We start from the raw sequence: 13,739 nt of genomic DNA on the forward strand, positions 1-13,739 counted from the left end.
TTTTTGGATTATAAAAAAATAGAAATAAATTATATAAAAGTTGGAAAAATAGAGAAAAGTTGAAAAAGAGAAAAATTACCCAAACTCTGAATACCTAGTGAAAAGCATTGTAGGTTGAGGTCCATTTTTTTTTTCTCTATACACAACCACATTTACATTACTTAAGTGACATCATACTTATTTTATCACTGACCATTGTCCCAGAAGTCTTTTTTCTACACTATTTCAAAATCTCATATTTTTAATGGCCACAAGAACACTTCATGATGCAAACGTGCCACAATTTACTTCACTATCCCCTACTGTTGGACACTCGATTTGTTTCCAGTTATCATCTTTGTAAATCGAAGTTAAGAAAAGAAATAGTCACCGGGACACCTGGGTGGCTCAGTTGTTAAGCGTCTGCCTTCGGCTCAGGTCATGATCTCAGGGTCCTGGGATTGAGTCCCATATGGGGCTCCCTGCTCAGCGGGGAGTCTGCTTCTCTCTCTCTGCCTGCCACTCTCCCTGCTTCATGCTCTCTCTCTCTCTTTGACAAATAAATAAAAAAGAAAAGAAATAGTCACCTAACTACATTTCAGCGCCCAAGTGTGTTTCCTGGATCAATGCCAACGTTCACTAAATCTTTTCTGGAAATAAGAGGTAGATGGAGACCTTCAGTATTATCTAATTCAACGTCTTCAACTTAAGGGTGTGGATTCCTGCAGGGGCTACACGACCCTACATGATGGACAGAGCAGAGTCATGCCCTTGAATTGGGAAATCAGAGAATCTTCACATTTAGGCATGAAAAATAATATAAGGAGACCCTCGGCCAAGGGCTATATTCTCATCAGTCACCAGTAACTCAGCCACCACGGCAAGAAGTCTCCAAGGATGAAGAAGGCCTCAGAGTCTGGGGAAGTGGAAGTGATTTACCTCAAATGACTCTGTGAGATGATGAGAGAACCAGGCCCTGAGCCCAGATTAAGCAATTCTCCACTCCGGGTGCTCTCCGCGCCACTGCAGAGGTGTGGTACAAATCATAAAGTACGAATGAACATCACACCCTCCAAACGGGAAAATAGTACTTGAGCACTATGGTCTACTGCTTGGCTGAGCGGAATAGAAAAACCAGCAAAGCAACAGCTTCGATGTATTACACAAATCAAGAAGATATGAATAGAGCCACTTGCTTTTAACAGTTTAACAAACTCCCCGAGGGAAGAACTAGCGATGTTAACCATCAATGCAAGACTTCAGCAGGAATTTCATTTCAGGCTTTAAACTAGAAATAAATTTGGGAAGAGTCACATTTTAATATCAAGTTCTTTGAGCTTTCCTGAAGCACAAGCCTTAAGGAACACCCGGATGGCAACTCTCTGCCTTTGGTTAGTCTGTAACTAGGCCCAGCCTTGTTCCCACCACCACCATACCATCTTGCAAATTCCTCACTTCCATCGTCAAAATTCCACTAACTGCTGCATCTTGGTTCCTTAAAGAACCTGCTTATTGCTAAACCGCAGGACTAACATTACTCGTCCCCAGACCTCCCTTGGCTACTAGCTTTGGGTCAAGTACAGGTTACCTTGCCAACAACCACGTGAATTGGCATCAGCTTTCTTAGAAGGCAAATTGGCATTGCATATCCCAAGCCCCCAAAATGTTTATACCCTTGGGCTAACTGATCCCCCTCCTGGGACTCTTCCCCAGAAGAGAAGTCAAAAGAAGGATATTTGTAACAGGTGTCCCTCATAGTGTTAGAACTCTCCAGCAATAGTTCCCCATGGACAGCTGCCTTTTGTGGAAGAAAGAATGACAGGTCTCGACAGGCTTCTCAAGCCTCAGAGCAGCTGAGGCTCAGAGCCCAAGGCGGGAACTGAACCCAGGGCACACGGCTAGCCAATGGCGGAACCAAGGCTTGAACTGAAGACTTTGTAACTGTTCCACTCATGCCTAGGGTTGCTTAGGACCAAGGCCCCTGGAGCGGCGAGTCTCGGGAATGAGCCAGGATACAACAGCCCGTGTGATGAGAGTGAAGACTATGCGGCAGCACAGGAAAGCCTTCCTGAAATAACAGTAAGGGAAAAAGAGGAGCACTCCAAATTAACCCTGCAGTGTGATTATAATTTTCATAAAAATATGTGTTAAAAACTGAAAGCGGTCCCAGAGAAAAATCATTGGGCCAGCATTCAGGGGGAAATATGGGTGGGTATTTTATTCTATCCCTATTTCCCTGAATGTTATACCAGTGTCTTAACAGCAGGCCTCAGAAATAAAAAATTTAAAAAGCCCAAAAAAAACAAAACTTGCCTCGGCCACTGACTTGAGGTTCAACGAGCGCACAGGGCCGTTTTCCTCTGTCCCCTACCTTTGGGTGACTCCTCCCCGCCGCCAGCCTTCTTGCTCTCTCTCTCTCTCTCTCTCTCTCTCTCTCAATCTCTCGGTTTCATGATGCCTGCTCTGTGCTGGAAACCACAACTTCCCCCCTGGGGATTGCGGAGCCCCCAGGAGGGAATCATGGGTAGGTCTTTTTCAGCAGAGGTGAGGGGCTCTTGGAATATGATATCACTATTCAAATGGTGAAGGAGAGAGGGAGAGCACCAGACCAATTCACATGCCAAGGAGAAAACCATCAGGCTTTTATGGCTCTGTTGATGGGAAGTGCCTTGCCGACTGAAAGGTCAGGAGCTGACGTGTCCCGTGGCACTGGAGCATTGCATGAAATTGCAAAAATAGAATCTTATAAAAATTCATAAGCTCACGAAACACCCACTTCACTTACAGGTTCAGGGTACGGTAGCCAGGATTTTGGCAGGTCTTGGGAAGAAAGGAAGCCTAATAGCTGCATCTGGGGCAAAAGCGTGTCCTCAGCACCACCTTCGGTCCTTCTTCGTAAAAGGATGCTTGATAACTCACATGCATGGAGGGCTTCCCATATATATGCCTTGGGCGGGGCTCCTCTTGTTTTAACTGATTTAATCCTACAGTAGATACTACTGGTTTGGGCGCCTGGGTGGCTCAGTCGTTAAGCGTCTGCCTTCGGCTCAGGTCATGATCCCGGGGTCCTGGGATCGAGTCCCACATCGGGCTCCCTGCTCAGCAGGAAGCCTGCTTCTCCCTCTCCCACTCACCCTGCTTGTGTCCCTGCTCTCACTGTCTCTCTCTGTCAAATAAATAAATAAAATCTTTAAAAAAAAAAAAAAGATACTACTGGTTTATCTTCTAACGAAGAGTGTGGTCCAGCACAGTGCCTGGCATGTAGGGGAAGTATTTTCCCTTTGGTTAATCATCTGCCCCTTCTTGATCCTAGAGGAACTTTGAAGGTCCCCTTCTCCAGTGGAAGTGCTGTGGAAGAACTGGTTAGTGTCCTCCAGGACAAGGCACTGATGACCTGCCATGCACCCCTCCCCCACCCTGGCTGCTAACGGTAGCCATTGCCTTTCCCTTCCTATCAGTGCTACCAAGCTCTACCTGATCAGCCCTCCAGTGGGATTTCTCTTTCTCTGGTGGTAGTTCTCTCCCTTTTGACTGCCCATTCTCTGATCTCTTAAGACGTTCGTCTTTGTTGTGCCCGGTTGTTGAAGTCTTTGTTTTGCTTTTCTTCCTAAGCTCACTAGATGCTACGTGCCTTGTTTGTCCACACTGTTCTTTCCACACCCAATTGTCTGCACACGGAAAACTCCATTCCGGCACATTTTGCAAGGGCTCTCCTCACTCTTTAATCCCCCCCGGGGTCCCAGCACGATACCTGGCATATAGCAGGTGCTCGATGATTGTGTGATAGATGAGTGAACAAACAAATGAATGATTAGCAGGGAGTTTATATGGCCTGAGTGGAGAGTGGGTCATCCTACAAATGTATGCAGAGCCCCTGTTGTTGGCTATGGGAGGAGAGTCACAAGATGGAAGGTCTGTTAGGCTCCCTGGGGGTCGGGTGAATTAGGGTAACTTCTCTGTTACATGTTTCATATACTCATGTCCTCCTAAAGGAATCCTACACATGTGAGTGGACACCTCATTTTACAGAGAGGACTAAGTCGCCTGGTTACCCAGCTCGCCCTGCTCCAAAGCAAACGTCACCTCCTTACACTGGATGACCATTTAGCAGAGTGGTCAAGTGCATGGGCTGGTGTCAGACGATCTGGATTCATATCCTGACTTGCCTCTTACTAAGCAGCGGGAATTCTGACAAATCAGGGGACCCGCCAGGGCTTAGTCTGTAAATTAGGGATCACGATATTGCCCACTTCAGGGGTTGTCGTGAGAATTAAATGAGACAACTGATGTAATATGGCCCGAGTGGAACCTGCAGCAAGTCTTGGCAGCAGCTGTCGCTGCGGCGGCGACCTTGGCAGGGGTGAGGGTGAGGCTGGGGGTGAGGGTAACGTAACGGGTTGTAGCTGTAGTGTTGGTGGTAATAATATCAGGGTAACCCTAATTCCAGTGTACTCGGAAGCCAAGGCAGTGATTTGAGGAGGTCAAATGGGCTTGTCAGCTTGATGTAGCGCCACACGAAACTGGAAGACTGAGCGAGTGTAGGAGCGGGAGACGGGTGGATTTGAAACCCAGCTCCTATGCGCGGGGACCGCGGATTGTTCTCACGCCCGCCCTAGGTAACAGAAGAGGAGAGCTGCAGTTCCAGGAATAACCACAAGGTGGAGCAGCGACTGCGCACCCACAATGTCTGAACCCCCGCTTAGGACAAAAGAACTGCGTTATAGGAACTGGGAGTACTCTGAAGAACTCAGGAGACTCCTGGTGAATCGAGGAGGGTTGGCTCCCCAAGCTTTAGAGATGATTTTTGTCCCTGTCATTTGAGACAGGCTTCAGGAGAGCAAGGTGAAACACAGGAAAGCAGGAAGGGCATGGGCAAAGTGGGAATGGAGCAATAGGGGGTGACCCACGAACGGTGGTTCTCAACAGATTCCACCTGACTGCTGATGTTGTGACAGGCACAGTTTGCTTGTGCCTCGCTCCCTCCCGGCTGGGGTGGAAGCAAATGGGTCACAGGTTGTGAGCAGTTCCCCTTTCTTTCTCACTCATCTAGACCCTATTAGGTGAGTTGGAGAACTGCTGGTCTGGGCCGCACATGGTGGCCTGAGGATGAGGGGAGTTTAAAAGGTCTTGGAGGCATAATAATTAAAGAAACCCCTTACACACGGAGGCCTAGAGTGGGGCAGAAGACTGAGTAAGGGCAAGATGGGCCTGGGTTCAAATTCTGCCTCTACACTCTAGCTACGTGACCTTGGGCAAGGGAATAATATTAGTACCAAGCTGGTGGGGTTGTTGTGCCAATTAAATGAGACAATACCTGTTAAGTGCTTAGCACGTGCCCCGTAGTAAGTAGAGTAACTGCTCAAAGAAAGGCAGCTATTATTATTACTATTACTGTGGTGATGGAGAAAGATTGCTGTCACGTCCACTCCCACAGTCCTGTCGAGGTCATACGGTCCCACATGCCAACTGTCTTGTATTTTGCTCTGTTTGTGTCACATGTGGCAGAACTGACTTCCCAATGAGAGCTCAAGGCCCCCGAGGGTAAGACTCAAAACACCTATGTCTCTTGACCACTGTACAATTCTGACTATAATTCTGGACGCAGGGGAGTTGAGCGATCAAGAAGCTCATCCATGGGTCAGTTGCAAGACCGATAACCTACAGGTTTTCCAGCGTGGCACCTAACGAGGCAATCCAACAACTGTTTGCTAAGCACCTGCTGTATGCCAAGAACACTGGGGTCGTCCACTCTGAGGACAATATCCTGGGCATCCCTTTTTTCTCATTGCCAAACTATGGCTCTGGGGGAGTCCGCGTACCTCCTCCCCTTGCTCTGACCTAACTGAACCCACTTCTGGACAGAAACACCAGCACAGAACAGAAGGGACAGTACAAGAAACTAACTTGGTTCAGTGCATTTAGGCATTTGTTTTTCAAGTTCACAAGGCCATTTCCTCAGGGACTAGACGAAATTGGTGTATAAGTTATTGTGACATTGAAGGAAGGGAAGACAGAAAGGACTGAAAGTCCTACTTACATAAACTCAAGAGACTCTGAAGGGACAAGGGTCCATTCTAAATATCTTCTCTGGCCTCCTCAGTCCTCCTCGGCCTTGTTGCTCTTTCTGCCTTCCTGGTCTCTTGTTCCCTCAACTGGAAAATGAGAGTATGCGAGTGGCAGGTCACAAGGTCATTTGAGGACCCTGGACGTGGCCCCGGGTGGAGGCTCAAGGTGGGAGAACTCCGGCTCCTTTCCGGTCACCAATTCTCCACGTGACCCCTAGTCGTTCTCCTCTCGGCCCCCCAGCTCGCCCGTGTGTGCATGACCTCTGAAGTCTCTCTGGATGACCTCTGGGGACCACTGTAGCTGAGCCGTTGATGCCACTTCTCAGGTTATTCCCAGATTTGCCTGCTCTGTTCTCACCCCTGATTCAACAGTGTCAGGGCCTTGACTAGTAGGTGAGTTTCACTTCCTCTCCCTCTCAGGGGCGGGTAACTTTCATGATGATGTACATCTCCAGGGACAGTCTGGGGCCCTTCAGGTAGATGGAGGCAGACATGACTATCCCTTAATAGGAGGGGTAGGGTTGGTTGGGTTGCTGTTGTTCGTGGAGCACCATGACCCCCCACCCCATGTGGCAGCTTCCTCATTCATAAAATAGGAGCACAGCCTTTATTTTTAATCAGCAACATTACCCCCAAAGAAATTTTGAATGGCAATTATATCGTTAAATATCTCAAACTTCTTTCTTTGCAAATTACAAAATAAATAGTCTTGCCTCTCCTCCTTTGTTCCTGCCCTCTCTTCGACCCAGAAATCCAGGGGCTCTTTAGAGGGTATTTTCTTACCCCTGTAGAGAGGGGGAAAAGAGGGGCATTATTATGGGCTTTCTCCCTTGCCCTGATTCATCCTCATCTTGTTACTGGCTGAACATTTCCCTTATGACCAGGCACATCTAAATAATTAATATTCAGTAAGCTGAAGGTTGACCTTCAGCAGCTGGGTGGCTCCTAAAAATAAGAATGTGGTACACGAAGGCACTGTCTGCTGGTGGAGTCCAGGATGAACACTGGAGTAGATGTCCCTCGTTAAATTCACAGAATGTGGGGTTAGGTCAACAGCCACCATGATTGCAGCACATCACCCAGGCCTCTTTGGAGAACTTCTTAGGTAGGAGCTGGGTTCAGGTGAAGAGGCGGTGATAAGTGAACCATTCCTCAGAAGAATGGCCAGGTGATTGAGAGAAAAATGATCTGTTCTGCAGATCATGAAAAGATGAGGACCAGTAGGGCTGAAATTTAAATACTGTCAGGGGCCAGAGAAGTTTCATTCCTTCATTCAGTCATTCAAAAACCATCATTGAGACCTCCTCTAAGTGCCAGGCATTGCTCTAGATGCTGGAAAAGATGAGAAGATGACACTGAGGGAGATGAAGAGTGAGCTGTGCAGATATCTGGGGAAGAGTGTCCCAGGGCAGGGAAACAACAAGTGCAAAGGCCCTGAGGCAGGAATGTGTCCGGTATGTTCCAGGAACAGCGAAGAGGCTCTGTGGCTAGAGTCAAGTACCTCATGTAGGGCTTTTGCTCTGAGTAAGAAGGGATGCCATTGGGGCATTTCTCAGGAGAAAAGAACATGACCTGACTTTTGATTTGACAAAATCCCTCTGGCTGTAGACAATAGACTGTAGGGAGCAAGGACAGGAGCAGGAGGACCAGAGAAGACAATGATGTCTCATGTGACCCAGAAGATGTTGATGGAGGTGCCAAGAAGTGGTCAGATTCTGGGTTTATTTGGAAGATCCAGCAGGATTTGTTGAAGGATTAGATGCAGGTAGAAGGGAAAGGGATGAGTTCTTGTTTGGGGCACGAGCTGGTGGAAAGATGGAATCACCATTCATGGAATTGGGAGAGATTACAGGAAAAGCAAGATTGGGAAAGGAAATAGGAAGCTGTGTATACACAATAAGAAGGGGAGAGACACGTGTCAGGCTTGCCCCATCTGGGGGGCGGGTATCCAAAATTCTGACAAAACAGGTCCGCCACTGCATGCACAAGCATTATTGCGAGATGGGGAAAGCCCTGGTTTTTTTTTTGAGTCAGAACACCTGGTTTCGAGCCGCACATTTGCCACCCTCTAGCCGAGGGATTTGGGGCCCGTCACTTAAGCGCTCTGTGTTCTGACCTACTCATCTTCATAATCGGGCTGTGTAGATGTGCTTTGTAAAATGCCAAACATTACCCCCAGAGGCAGAGGTACAGTGCAAGGAGACCAGTCCCTGGAAGGAAGGAGAGCTGGATTTGGAGCCTCTTGCTATAAATATGACATTGGGCACATTTCATAATCTTTTCAAGTCCTGGTTTCCTTGTGTGTAAAATGGGGATGATGCTGCCTAACTTACATGATTGTTATGAGGATTCCTTAGACAAAGTTTTTAAAACATCTAGCAGAGAGCTTGGTCCACTGCCAGCCCAGCCCGATGACGACAACTAGAAGATGCTTAACAGGCAGATAGGACTGAAAAAAGGACCTTAGAGATCGTGTTGCTCCATCACCTCCGTTGAAAATAATAATACCAGAGCTCAGAGAGGGCGAGTGACTTCCTGAAGTGACCCAGCAAGTGAGGAGCAGAGCTAGGGCTGGAAATCAGTGTTCCCGTGGCTTTGCCCCGTCCGCTTCATGGATGAATGAAAGCAGCAGTGGTGAAATCGGGATCTTTTCCTCGACGTGGACCCTTTTCAGTCTCATCAGCGGGCTCCTCCAGGCTGACAAAGATGCAGAGGGCTTCCCGGTAGTGATGACAGGACAGATGGGGGCTTCTTGAATGGTCCCTTTGAGCCTCTTGGATTTCTCTGGGGCCTGCAGTGTTTGCACTGGTCTAGACATTTTCCAACAAACCTCCCGGCAAATATTTGAGGGCCTCGATACAATGCCACACAAATAACCATATCTAAAGCTCTCCCTCAGGTAAACAGCCTGAAGTCCTTAGTCAGTCAGCAGTGATCAGAGAAAAAAAAACGAAAACCAAAACTGGGCGGCTCCTCGAAACAGTTTTTAGAAAGTAAACCTCAAAGACCACCTAGCAGGTGACACATTTTTTGTTGTGGTTAAAGTCCCAATTGTTTTGTATACCATTCACTGAAAACTCGGAGGGTGTGTGTATGTGTGTGTTTGTGTGTGTGTGTGTGTGTGTTTTAACAGCTTTTCTGGTTTTTTTTTTCTTTGATACAGAAAAAATTCCCTGTGGTAGCAAATGCTGTTTTAAAAAATATTTTTTAACTTTTAAACTTCAAAAAAACAGTATGTATGCCTCTTGTTTGGTCCCAAGTGTCGAGTGTACAACATTTAATAATCCCTTTATCCGACAGTAGTAGGAAAAGACTTTAGAACTAGATTAAATGGGCAAACTTTTTTTGCTCGGGAATTATGAGCTGGTTCACATAATGAGTTTCCCATCATCAGCAGAGGGGGAAAATGTACTATTTCCTCACACATGATCCAATCTGGCCATAACCCTCAAGCTGCTTTGGATGGGGAGATGGGGAGAAAGTCACATGAAATTTCAGGAATAGTGACTAAAGTTTAGACCAGAGAAGCCACAGTGGGTCACCCCAGGTTAGAAATCCCAGGACCACTCCCAACCTTCCAAGGTTAGAAATCCACCACTCCCGACATTCAAAGAGTCTTCATTCGATCACCCTTCCTTCTGCTCTACCTTCATACCTGGTAAATTGAGAATCCAAGTTCCTAAAACCGTCTACATTATTTATCTCAGGTAATCATGGGTTAATCAGATCAACTATCCACTGGTAATCAGTAAGCAAGTGCTTTGACAGACACAGAGAACGAAATTACTTTAATGTATTATTATTGACAATATTAGCAACTAACATTTATTGAAGGCATCGCTGTGCATTATCTAATTTAATCCTCACTAAAACCATGAATTTACACTATATTAACTCCATTTGACCCATGTAGAACCCAGGTCCTAACTAGAACCCTATTCCAGTTTAAATACAGGAAGGCGGGGCACCTGGGTGGCTCAGTCGTTAAGCGTCTGCCTTCAGGTCATGGCTCAGGTCATGATCCCAGGGTCCTGGGATCGAGCCCACATTGAGCCCCACATCAAGCCCCACATCGGGCTCCCAGCTCGGCGGGGAGCCTGCTTCTCCTTCTCCTCCCTGCTTGTGCTCTCTCTCACTATCTCTGTCTATCTCTCTCTCAAATAAATAAATAATAAAATCTTAAAAATAAATAAATAAATACAGAAAGGCTCTTTAGAAATAACTGATAGAATTTCAGAATTATAAAAGCCCTAAAAGATCGTATGATCTTAATGTAGTGTCTTGTATGCTTTTTCTCATCACTGATACTTGATTAGTAGTACTTCATAAGCCATAAATAGGATCACACTATAAAAATGTTTGAAACCTTTTTTCACTTAATATGTTGAGATATCTTTAAATCAATAAGTAAGGATGAAAAAGTATCAACAGCACTTGAGATTAAGGAAACTGGCACTTCCTCATTTTGCTTTAATTTTTTATAATGGTTATATATTACGAAGAACAACAACAAAAAAAAAGCAAGTTATTTCCACTCCTAAAAAACAAAATAAGATTCCAGTACTGTGTCAGGCTGTGTGGCAGGACATGGGCACAAATCCATCGATAACAAAAAACCAGTAATCATCATTTGCACCTGCTTAGAGCTTTATGGTTTGCAAAGCACGTTTGCATACTGCTTTACCTTAATCCTCATACTAATCTTATATGATACCCAATATGATGCCAACATTCAGGGCAAGGAAACTGAGGCTCAAAGAGTTTATAGTATGCATGACTCAAGGTAACACAAACCGTAAAATAGAAGTTGGACTCAGGTCTCTTGATGCCAAGTGGTGCACATATTACATTATCCCAATATCTTTCTTTTTTTTTTTAAGATTTTATTTACTTATTTGAGAGAGGAGAGGGAGCATGAGTTGGGGCAGGGGGAGAGGGAGAGGGAGAAGCAGACTCCAGGCTGAGCAGGGAGCCCGACTACCGCGGGGCTCAATCCCCAGACCTTGGGATCCCTGGATTCATGACCTGAGCCGAAGGCAGATGCTTAACTGACTGAGCCACCCAGGCACCCCCTATGGTTATCTATCCAGGTAACCTGGGTCCTAAGTATTTCCTGGATTCTGCTCTGTCACCACCTCCTAAAAGTTTACATTGTAAGTTTTCACTCTGAGGATCTGCTGTTTTGAAGAGGACATCTGTATGTAAGAGCTTCTCCTGATTGCTGGAAAGATAAAGAGAATGCCTTCTTAATCACGTGTTCTCAGCTAGCCCCTCTGTGGAAAGATGATGCACACATGGCAAGTATGACCATAGCACCTCCCGGAAGGTCCTCCCTCCCCTACCCTGCTGTGGATTTCCTTGAGCCCCGACTGCTCTCAGAGCCCAGGTCATGGGGGAAGCTTCCCGAGAGGGACAACCACAGTCAGCCCTTATTGTCTGTTTCCTATGTGCCAAGCATTGGCCGCTCTTCTTCTTCTTAAATCCTGGCAATAATAGTATGCCCATTTTCACACAAAGAAATCGAGATTCACGGAGGTAAAGTCTCTAGCCTATGGTCACAGTCAGTAAGGGTGGAATGCAAATTCAGTCCCAGCCATGTGTCCCTATTGCCAATGTGTTTAAATGCCCCTCTTGGCTGCCCTGAGGAGTGAGTACACAATGGGAAAGAAGGAATCAGAAATCCTATTTTGGTTTTTAAAAGTACACATCTTAATCATTTTTCAGTGTACAGTTCAGTGATATTAAATACATTCACACTCTTGTGCAATCATCACCACCGTCCATCTCCAGAACTTTTTTCACCTTGCAAAACTGAAACTCTGTACCCATTAACCACTAACTCCCCATTTCCTCCCCCACCCCCGGAAACCATCATTCTACTTTCTGTCTCTATGAATTTGACTATAGTCAGCATCTCATAGAAGGGGAGTAATATAACATTTGTCTTTGTGACTGGTTTATTTCACTCAGCATAATGGCCTGAAGGTTCATCTGTGTTATAGCACATGTCCATATTTCCTTCTTTTTTAAGGCTGAATAATATTCCATGGTATGTACATAGCACCTTTTGCTTATCCGTTCATCCACTGACACTTGGCTTGCTTCCCCCTTTTGGCTGTTGGGAATCATGCTGTTAGGAACATGGGTGTACCAATATCTCTTTGAGACCCCGATTTCAGTTCTTTTGGGTATCTACCCAGAAGTGGAATTGTTGGATCATGTGGCGATATTTATAAGTTTTATAATTTAAAAAAATAAAAAATTGTTTTTAAGTGAACACTCACATAGATTAAAACATGTTTAATAAGGAGGACTGGAAGATAATAATGGATAAAGATGTTGGGCTTAAGGGTCGCTGAGGTCATCATGGGCTTTAGGAGGGTCTGTTGGGCTGAGTGATTCCTGAGGGCAGGGGCCAGCTTTGCAGCTTTCTCCTCCACCCCCCCCACGCCCAGCACCCTGCTGTCTTCTGGTGGGTGCACAACATACATGGACTAAAGGAATGGCTTCACCAGAGCATCTAGGCAAGCGACAGATCTTCCCAAAGGTAACAAAAGGACTGCGTGGAAGGAGGGCCCCTGTGACAATGGAGGACAGGACTTTGTCACCTGTTTACTCATGGTGTGACCTTGGGCCCTTGACTTCTTCGGCCTTTGTCTCCTCGGTTACATGAAGACACTACCACCTTGTATAATTCACAGGATTTTTTTGAAAGATTTTATTTATATATTTGACAGAGAGAGAGAGCGTCAGAGAGCACAAGTGGGGGGAACAGCAGAGGCAGAGGGAGAAGCAGGCTTCCCGCCGAGCAGGGAGCCCGATTCGGGGCTCGATCCCAGGACCCTGAGATCATGACCTGAGCCGAAGGCAGAAATTTAACCAACTGAACCACCCAGGTGCCCCTAATCCACAAGATTATTGTGAAAATTCACCATTCATTTATTCAACCAATATTGCATGGCCTCCTGGCCCAGGGCTAGATCAAATTTGAAATAAGCATTCAATGAACACTGCTTGAGTTTTCATTCTGTGTAATTTTGTACAGTATTTTTGTATTCTTTGATTAATTCCACATTGAAGTGCCTTGTCTTGTTCCTTTGTCTTTGAAGCAAGACTCTAAAAAGAAAGAAAGTGCTCGGGGCTTTCTCTTCATGACCTTCCGACATGACTTTTCTTGTGCTAGCTCTCTAAACCAGAAGATCGTCTCCCACGTCCTGTAGGAGACAAGCCCTCGGCCAGGAGCTTTCTGGGAAACTGTGCATTCCTCAGCTCTCTGAAGAACCCATCAGCTTGCCTAGCCCATGACGGGCACCTCCAGCTGCAAGGAGTTAATGAAGTGTGTGGGACAGTGATGGGAAAAAGTCAGTCTCTCCATCACTCCTGACACCGCTGCTAAGTGAAGGCCACGGAAGGGAAACTAGCCATAGGGTAAGAGAGAAGGACCAGAAAACAATATCCACTTCATTAGCCGGTGACTCCAAATGTGTGGAAAGAGGCCAAGGTCCAGCCTACGGACTGTGACGAGACGTTCTTACAACGCTGTGAGGTCTGGGCAAAGGCCGGCCCAAGAACGTCCACACTGCCTCTATCCAGTGGCATCCAGGGGACATTTTCCCTCTACCCTTTACCTGACTGCCTCCCCCCACACCTTTCTTTCTTTCTTTCTTTCTTTCTTTCTTTCTTTCTTTCTTTCTT

This window comes from Callorhinus ursinus, unplaced genomic scaffold, assembly GCF_003265705.2.
Source record: "Callorhinus ursinus isolate GAN/ISIS: 27379988/994484 unplaced genomic scaffold, GSC_fseal_2.0 scaffold34, whole genome shotgun sequence".
Lineage (NCBI taxonomy): Eukaryota > Metazoa > Chordata > Mammalia > Carnivora > Otariidae > Callorhinus > Callorhinus ursinus.